Source organism: Pistacia vera, unplaced genomic scaffold, assembly GCF_008641045.1.
Source record: "Pistacia vera cultivar Batoury unplaced genomic scaffold, PisVer_v2 Contig21, whole genome shotgun sequence".
NCBI lineage: Eukaryota > Viridiplantae > Streptophyta > Magnoliopsida > Sapindales > Anacardiaceae > Pistacia > Pistacia vera.
Window position 1 is genome coordinate 277180 of NW_022196013.1, and position 10546 is coordinate 287725.

A 10546-nucleotide genomic window follows, 5' to 3' on the forward strand; every position below is an offset into this window, starting at 1 on the left:
CAAAAAATTCAAAAAATTAAAGTTTTGGTTCGGTTATCGGTTCAAAAAAATATAAAAAGTGATTAGTCGAAACCGGTTTTTTGAACCAGTTTTACAAATATATATATTAAATAAAAATTATATATTAAATAAAAAATAATAATATAATATATTATATATTAAATAATAATATTTTTAATGTATTGTTAGTACTGAACAATGGATATGCATGAATGTTTAATTTTTATTTGAATATGTATTATTTATATTTATAATTTAATTTAGGAAAAAAAAGTTTTATAAAAGAAAAAAGGCAAAATCGGTTTTCTTGTGAAACCAATTCGATTTTGGTTTGAAAAAATTTTCAAACTAAAAAATCGATTTGGTGCAAAAAATGGGTTAACCTTTTTTTAAAACCCCTAACTTTTACCACAGAGACATGTGTAGACATATGAGAAGACGAAGAGGATACCAGAATTGTCCAAGTAAAACGGACCTCAGCATGATTTATGCTTCCATTATTGCTTTTAGATACTAATACAAATGCCTGCAGTTGTGCAAATAAGAGAGAAATTATGTAATAATTATTATATATAAATTTCCATCTAGAACGATGGTCTGGACCCGGAAACATAATGAAGCTCATTAATTGAACATTGTATGTGTCAGTTCATGCATGACAAATGATAGTATTAGGATAAAGACGTCGTTTCTCTCTTTAATTTTCTTCCAGATATTTTGAAGGTTATTTAAGCCAATAGAGACTAGAGAGGGCATTCAAAAGTACCTGGAGATTATTTTATTTTATTTTTTTCTGTTAAGTTCTGGAGATTTCTTCTTTCGTGTCATATCAATTGGGAATGGGGGCCCATGTGCATCTCTTTTCACAGTCTTATCCTCCTTCCCCTAATATTTCATCGTATCTCCTCAATCATATTACCATTATAAAGTAAAAACAAATAATTTACATAGACTAATGTTGCAGTTATGAAAAGGATGACACTGAAATAATACATCGAATGATATAACACAATTCTGACCAATGATTGATATTAATTCATAATTAATTAATGGTCAGGATTTTGTCATATCATTTGGTGCATAAATTCGATATGTTGCTTTTGATAATTGTATTGGCTGTGTTTGTTTTAGTTTTGAGAATACTACTTTTAGTATTCCCAAAAAAGTTAAACAGTAAAATACCCAAAAACTCAGATTTTTGGGAATACTACTCCCAATATTATTCAACTTTTTTTAAACCCCTTAAATTTGATAATTTAATTAAATACCCCTAAATATTTTTTTTTAAATTACAAAAATACCCTAATAATCCACATTTACCAGATTCCGGCCACCACCACCGGAAAATGGCCGGAATCTGGTAGGATGGCGCACTACCGGCTGAATCTGGCCGGTAGTGCGCCGATCTAGCCTTCTCCGACCAGATCCACGGTGGATCTGGCCGAAAAAGGCCAGATCTAAGGCCAAAGATCTGGCCGTTGACGGCCAGATCTTTGGCCGTAACAGTCGGTCACGACGGCCAACAAACGTTCGTCATTGACCATCAACGACGACCGTTTATTGGCCATCGTTGAGAGCAAATACGGCCAGATCTGGCGGTTGACGGCCAGATCTGGCCCGTGGATCTGGCCGGAAAAGGCCATAGCGGCGTATGACCGGTAAGATCCAGCCGGTCATGTGCCCATAAGGTGACTTCGGCCACCTCCGGTGGTGGTGGCCAACTGGGGGTGTTTGAGGGTGGGTTAGGGGTATTTTTATTAACTTTTAATGATTTATTATAGGGGGTATTTTGTAAAAAAATAAATATATACGGTATTTTATTAATTTATAAATCTTACATCGCAATACCCGTCCAATTCAACTTTTTTTTAACTTTTTTCAAAAAACTTTTCCCAAAACCCCCAAATTTTGAACCAAACGGAGCCATTATTTTTCTTTTACATGATAACTTTATTGGTCGATTCATCCACGTGGCAATCAAGATGAGGGTCGAATAGGGATTGAAAGAGGGGCATTTATGGGCGCGTTTGGTAGGATATTTTTATCCATATTTTGAAACAGATTTTGGAGATAGCGTTTGGTTCATTATTTAGACAACAGAATCTTGAAAAATTTATTCAGACACTTTTCTGACAGCTTTATGACCATTTGAATTTTTTTTGTAGCCTTCCTTTTTCACGCGTTCTCTTTTCTTCTTTCACGATTCTTCACCATTTTTTTTTTTTTTTTTTTTTACAGTCCTCCTTTTTCACGGGTTCGTCATTTCTTCTTTCACACTTCTTCACTTCACCTGTTCACCTTTTCAGTTTACATTACGCACGGTTTCACTTTTCTTCTTCACTGCTTCTTCACTTCACCATTTCAATTTACATTAGCAACTTCTTCACTTCAGCATTTCAGTTTGCATTAGCAGCCTCTTCATTGCTTCCTCACTTCACCATTTCAGTATATTGTGATCGTCTAAACGGGGCAAAATATGACCGAAATGGAGAAGGACCGAGTCAACCGCAACAAGTTATTATAGACAACATGACGACTGTACGAGATAACATAACGAATGCACTGTGGGCAGCACAATGGACCATGTCGTAGTTGTTAATGGAGTATACGTGTAATAATGATTGTAAGGGTTGATAATTAGTACTTTTGTCATATATGTATTAATGTGATGTTTTTAAACAGTTGGATTAGTACTTGAAATTAATATGAGTTTTTGTTTTTTAATATCTACGGGTGACAAAATTACCAATAAAATGTTTAATATTATTAAAATGTAACTTGATAAGTTATATATATAATGATACATTATTTTAAGAAAATGCAACAAAATATTATATTAACAAATCATTTATAAAAAAATATATTAATCAAATATTTAACACAACTATTAATGTCAAAATACTCTACCAAACACATATTCTGTAAATCCTATTCTTGTAATCATAACCCTATTCAACTATCCAATATTATTCCAAAAATCCTATCCAAAATAATGAACCAAACGCACCTTATAATATCTTCCTTCATAACATTTTTCAGCTGGGCCGTGAATCTTAACAAATCTCTTGTGTCTGTTCCTTGGCCATCGGATATTGGCTCCAATCTCTTATAGATTCCAATTTCTGCGTGTGCGGAGGATTACCTGCCCTCGGATATTGGCTTCTTTAAGTTGCTTATTGGTTCCAATCTCTGCGTGTGCGGAGGATTACCTCCCCTCGGATATTGGCTCCTTTAAGTTTTGGTTATGTTTTGTTTCTCTGCTTAATAAGTTATGTTTTATTTTATGTTTAATATTTGGGTCTTGCGCTATCCTTATCATTTGAGGTGATATTACACATCCAAGAGGTTGAACTTACGCACATGGAATCCTCTTCAGCTTTATCTACGTTTATTGCTCTCATAAATACTAGCTTATCTAGATCTTCTTCTAAGGTAGACAGTTTGTATGAAATATCTTATATCCCAGAAAATAAAAAAATCCAAGACACTATCCCTCCCATTGTAAATCCTTATACAGCGTTTTCCAAGTCTTCGTCTTCTTTGTCTAAAACCTTTAAAACTCTTGTCCGACCTTCCAAAAAGCCAGTCAAAGAGTATGTCCAGACTAGTACTTTTGACAAGTGTCAAATTCTAGCCACAACCCAAGAACGATATGTTACTTTGGAAATCCCTCAAGAATCCATTACTCAATGGATCCGTGACAGATACTCTCATGTACGCTTTGGCGCTATCCGGCTCGCTCTATGTTATAATGGTAGAAAAGGACTCCCAGTCTCTGTTCGAATTGCTTTATTGGACACCAGATTTGTCCAATATCAACATGCTTGTATAGGGACAGCACAGACAGCTTTGAATGCTGGGACAGTCATTATGACACTGTTTCCTAATTTCAACATGTCTCTCTCTGATGTTCATTGCTCCAAGGCTCTTAAAGTTCAATTATAGATCGTTGGTGTAGATTTAAATCTAGGGAGTATTGCAGCTACTTTGCATTATCAAATGGTTTGGCGAATCCAAGACCATGCTCTTGATCTCGCTATCCCTACGACTACTGATGCACTGCTCCTTACTGTTGACTCAGAATACTCCTTACTGCATCAATATTCCCAGGCAAATTTCCAGAGATGATTTAATTAAATTGTTACCCGACTCTTGGGTGACGAGTTATGAGTCTCTTAACAAAATAGAAACTCTGGTGGTTTCTACAGAATCTACCATGCATGATAACAAGGACGAAACAACAACTATCAGATTTAAGTCTCTAGCAACTCCCAGTGCTCCACCTTTGAGTTTTCGACAAACTCAATTCATGATTACTCCGGTCATACCCACTACACCAGTACGGGAACCTGGACTTTCCATTCATTCATTTCAACAATCTGGTGCTCCTATCTATTATCAATATGATCTAGTCACTGGTCACACTCCATTTGATCTTGACTGCCAATGCTCGGAATGCCGTGATGATCCTATTTGGGAAATCGATGAGCATTATGTTCCAAGACGAAACTATTTCAACCAGAAAAAACAGAAAGCTCGCTGCAGTCAAACAGATCTTTATTCCTGATTTGAAGACTATGATCTTGAAGTTAGTCTTCTTGGTCAACCTTCTGGTAAATTTGACTATTATGTCAAATATTCTCCACCAGCCAGGAAAGATTTACCATCCATTAATCCCTCATGGGACATCCCTCCGAAACCTCAACCCAAATCACCTTTAAAACTATCCAAACCTGCCAAATCCCCTTACTTCAAACAACCTTTACCATGTTATCAGCAGTCTCTGTGGTGGATTGCAAAGGAACATAAACCAACCCATTCACCCCTTGCTCATACTCCCCTTGTTCAGTCCGTTATGATGATCCGATCCCCTAAGCCTTCAAAGACAAGACAACATTTCAATTATGACACAGATTTTCCTTCTCTTCAGGAAACTGCCACTCAACAACCAAGAGTTGTTCCTTCCAAAGCTATACAGCCTAATGGATCCACACCCAAACTCTCCCAAGCTGAAGCAGTTCTCAATTGGTAGACTGAAAATGCTTTAGCCCAAAACAAAACCATTACCAGATTTGAACAAAAACTGGATTTAGTAGCTCATCAGGTGGAGTCTCAGTCTCAGAACCAAACTTTGCTGATTTCTTAGCTACAAAAACAAATTGATCATCTCCAAAACCGGATTAATCAGCTCCATCAGGAATTAATGTATATTGTCAGCACCTCTCATGGCTATTCAGCTTAGTTTCTCCAGAGAGAAGTAGAAATGAAGTCATTAAAAACCCAAATGGCATCGCTTTAGTAGGAATATCTTAAGTAAAAACTCAGACAACCACAGACTTTCCCTGAAATGTCAGTGGTACCAAACCCTTTTGACTCCACAACAGCATAGCCACAACCCTCTTTTTCCCCTTTCCCAAAAATTAGCCAACCTTTGGTCTCACCTCATATACCTTCTGGTGCTGTTCAAGCTTTTGGCAACACTGAACAGTTATATGCCAAGCTCCNTTCACATGCCCATTGAGAGTCTGTGGGTTCAATCAATCCTTGAGATAAAAGCTGAGTACATTCTTGTTGGGCAAGACTGAGATGTTCTGGTGACATGTTGGAATGACTAGCTTTAGTAGGATTCATATCTTCGCTCTTGATGAATGGAAGACGGATAAAGAATTCTGAATTCTTCCACAATGGATGAGCACATTTAGTGCAAAAATCAGCATGAGAATCTGTGCAAGAACGGGAAATAAGCTGGGTCTTGATCTGCTCAATAGGATTGCCTTCAATCTGGAATAAATTAAGCTATGTGGTCCAGGATTGGAGAAACATCTTGTACCGAACACCATCATGGAGGATTCTAAGTTTATTAAGTTTAGAATAAACATCAAAACCTAGAACCATGTCTTTGCTAGGTAGATCGGAACCAAGAACTTTATGAAAAGTGAAACAGCCTGGGAAAATTTAGATTTTAATGGGTTTGCTGATCAGATGAGTAGTGAAAGTCTCACTATTAGCCATGTAGAAGACCTCCTGATGAGGTTTCCAGTAAGAGGCTGGGAGGATCTTAGGGTTGATAATGGTACGAGTAGCACCTATATAAAAAAATGCTATGACTGAAATGGGCTTGGAGTATTTGGTGGGAAAGATCTGAACTTTTGCTGTAGGTATGTGACATGAAAAGGCTAATGATGGAAGGGACTGTGGTGCTTGTTGGATATGGTAGAAATAGTGACAATCATCTGAATCAGAGTACTCAGTATCAATGGCTGCAAACTGGAAAATAGTGTCTAAAGTGGGTTCGTCATCCATGGAAAATCAACTTTCAACATCATCATCAGAAAAATCGATATATGTGAGCTAAGAAAGTTGTTGCATCATTTTGACTGACTGTTTGGGCTTGTTTAGACAATTTTTGGCAAAATGACCCGGACGGTTGCACAAATAACATCGATTAGACCGTTTGCCTTTGTATTTCCTTTTTCGAAGAAACTTGCGGTTCTTGAAACGTCGAAATTTGCGTCGAGCCGGAACATTAGGTGGAGAAAACTTGATGCGTCTAGAATGAANTCACCTCGGGTCTTTCTCAGGATTCTCTATCTACCTTCCAAACAGAATCAGAAGCCAATATACCTTCGACTGATGAATCATTTGAAAGTGACTTTGACTCTGACAGTAATACTTCTGATTAACATCCTCATGTTTATCCCCAACTGATGACCCATCAACCTGAATCGTCCAGACCACCTGTTGTTTCTGAGGTCGATGATGAGATGCCTGAAGGTGATGATTCCATTCCAGACTCTCTGTCTATGTATCGACAATCTCGTCATACACCGACTGAACGTGACTCTTATACAGCTTCAGCAAAGCTCTACACTTTTACCGTCGATGATCTTCCTCCACACAAATAGAGAACTCGAATGTATGAATTTCAGGCCTGGTTACAAGCTGAGATGCTGAAACCTAATGCCCAAGTCTCTACTGTACTTACACAGTTTACAGCTAGATTTGGTGGTATTCTCCGTGATTGGTGATAAGTCTTCGGGAGTATAGACAAAATTTGTTCATCCAAATGCCAGATATTAACCAAGCTCTGTATCTTCTGTATGATGAATTCTGTGGATTACCTCACCTTTCTGAGAACCAGGTTAGAGAAGAATATTTCAAGATGCGATGCTGTTCTCTAAAAAAGAAAGATCTTGACAGGCATTACAAAGAGATGGTAAAACGATATCATATTTTTATGGGTATGGATGATCCTAATATGAAGCAAGCCTTTTTGGCATCAATTCCTGAATCCCTAAGTCATGAAGCAACCAAGCTTATGTAGTCCCAGAACAAACAACTTGGATCCACCTTTCTTGGTGAAATTTACCAGTTTGTTATTCTTGCTCTAGAAAAACTCTGTTCTCAAAAACAATTTTTTGATGATAATATGAAGCGTTCTAAACAGCTGACAAAGGTTTGTCAACGACTGGACTTGCAAATCAAATGCAAATCAGATCGCTCATGTTCTTGTCCTACCAAGAAGAAGTTTCATTCTAGACGCATCAAGTTTTCTCCACCTAATGTTCCGGCTTGACGCAAATTTCGACGTTTCAAGAACCGCAAGTTTCTTCGAAAAAGGAAACGCAAAGGCAAACGGTCTAATCGGTGTTATTTGTGCAACCGCCCAGGTCATTTGCCAAAAATTGTCTAAACAAGCCCAAGCAGTTATTCAAAATGATGCAACAACTTTCTCAGCTCCCATATATCGATTTTTCTGATGATGATATTGAAAGTTGGTTTTCCATGGATGACGAACCCACTTCAAACACTATTTTCCAGTTTGCAGCCACTGATACTGGGTACTCTGATTCAGATGATTGCCACTATTTCTACCATATCCAACAAGCACCACAATACCTTCCATCATTAGCCTTCTCATGTCACATACCTACAGCAAAAGTTCAGATCTTTCCCATCAAATACTCCAAGCCCTTTTCAGTCATAGCATTTTTTTATACAGGTACTACTCGTACCATTATCAACCCTAAGATCCTCCCAGCCTCTCAGTGGAAACCTCATCAGGAGGTCTTCTACACGGCTAATAGTGAGACTTTCACTTCTCATCTTATCAGCAAACCCATTAAAATCTAAATTTTCCCAGGCTGTTTCACTTTTCATAAAGTTCTTGGTTCCGATCTACCTGGCAAAGACATGGTTCTAGGTTTTGATGTTTATTCTAAACTTAATAAACTTAGAATCCTCCCTGATGGTGTTCGGTACAAGATGTTTTTCCAATTCTGGACCACACAGCCTAATTTTTTCCAGATTGAAAGCAATCCTATTGAGCAGATCAAGACCCATCTTATTTCCCGTTCTTGCGCAGATTCTCATGCTGATTTTCTCACTAAATGTGCTCATCCATTATGGAAGAATTCGGATTTTTTTATCCGTCTTCCATTCATCAAGAGCGAAGATATCAATCCCACTAAAGCTAGTCATTCCGGCATGTCACCAGAACATCTCAGTCTTGCCCAACAAAAATGTACTTAGCTTTTATCTCAAGGATTGATTGAACCCACAGACTCTCAATGGGCATGTGAAGCTTTTTATGTCAATAAACGGGCAAAACAAACCAGAGGAAAACTCAGACTTGTTATCAATTATCAGCCCTTGAATTTCTTTTTTCGTGATGATAAATTTCCTCTGCCTTCCAAACAAGTTCTTTTTGCAAATCTCCATAATGCAATGATGTTTTCCAAATTTGATCTCAAAGCTGGATTTTGGCAACTTGGAATTCATCCTGATGATCATCATAAGACTGCTTTCTGCATTCCCAATCAACACTACCAGTGGACAATCATGCCTTTTGGACTTAAAGTCGCTCCTTCCCTGTTTCAGAAAGCCATGACGAAGATTTTTGCTCCCCTTCTGCATACATGTCTCATTTATATCGATGATATCCTTCTCTTTTCAAAGGATGAGGAATCCCATATCCGTCTTCTTCGTGACTTTGCTGATATCATCCACACTTATGGTATCATGCTCTCTGAGAAGAAAATGCAGTTAGGACAAACAAAGACTGATTTTCTTGGTATGGTGATTGCTGATGGCAAGTATGATCTTCAGCCTCATATTGCTAATGAATTGCAAAAATTCCCCGATGTTCTCACAACCAAGAAAGAGATACAACAATTCTTGGGAATTGCCAATTATGTGCGTAGTTTCATTCCCAATATTTCTCATTTCACTACTCCATTTTCCTAGATGCTTAAGAAGAATCCTCCAGAGTGGTCTGAAAAGCAAACTAATGCAATTAAAAGTCTCAAGCGCGCATCCATACACAGCCGTTGAAGATTCCTTCTTTGGGGAAACGCATTATTCAGACGGATGCTAGTGACACTCATTGGGGTGCAGTGCTTTTTGAACAAGATAAGAACAAGGTACGACATTTGTGCGGATACCAGAGTGGACAATTCAAACCACACCAGCAGCATTATCATTCTACTTTCAAGGAAGTATTAGCAGTAAAAAATGCCATTGAAAGGTTTGAATTCCACCTTGTTGGACATCATTTTTTTGTTGAAACGGATATGAAGTCTTTTGATCAAATGCTACGTTTCCACAAGAAAAAGGTTTCGCACCAGCAGTTACTTCGCTATCAGAAAATCATGGAGTTTATGCATGTGGGAAACTATGATAGCCGACCTAAGTGAAACCAATCAATGCAACGATAGGTCGAAATGATGGTCAAGACCCTCCTTTTATCCCACACACACGTACACCCACACAGATTCTAACATCATCTAAAAGGACTAGTGAATATTAAACAACCACATAAATAGAGAACATGAATATAAATGAAGAACATGTACATAAATGAAGAACAAGAACATAAATGAAAACATAAATATTAAACATGTTAAATAACATAAATTAAAACATATATGAGATCTTTTGCTATCTATAATATTTTTAGAGTATTACAACACCCTTGAGGTTGAGGGAAACTTAGAAATATGAAAGAAAAGGAGGAAGATAGTAAAGATGTGTAGAGAAAGTATGGAAGTGTAGAGAAAATAGGAAATGAGAGTGGAGAGAAATAAACAAAAGTGTGTTACAAGTTTACAACCAAGTTCTCCTCCCTCTCGAGAAGGTAAAAGCCTTATTTATAGATAAAAGGGATACAACCACTCATCAAGGAGACATTAAATACAAGACTAACCTTTTTGACTTTTGGGGAATTCTTTTTTTTTTTTTTACATTAAGTAGCCTATAATTTTTGACAAAACATAATCTACAATACTTGACTTTTTACAAAGGATACGGGAAATATTACATTGAGATGTAATATTGCCATTTAGTCCACTCCTATTTTACATAAAAGACACAACTATATTTTAAGACACATAGTCTTTAATCGTTGACAAGTTGGTAACGTGCACGAGTCTTATCCTGGAAGTCGAGACACACCATTGATTGAATCCAGTCAATAGGGATTGTTGGGGAGATGTATCTGGATAAGTATCCAGAAGAAATGTCTGGAATCTGAGTGTTTGCTTTGCAG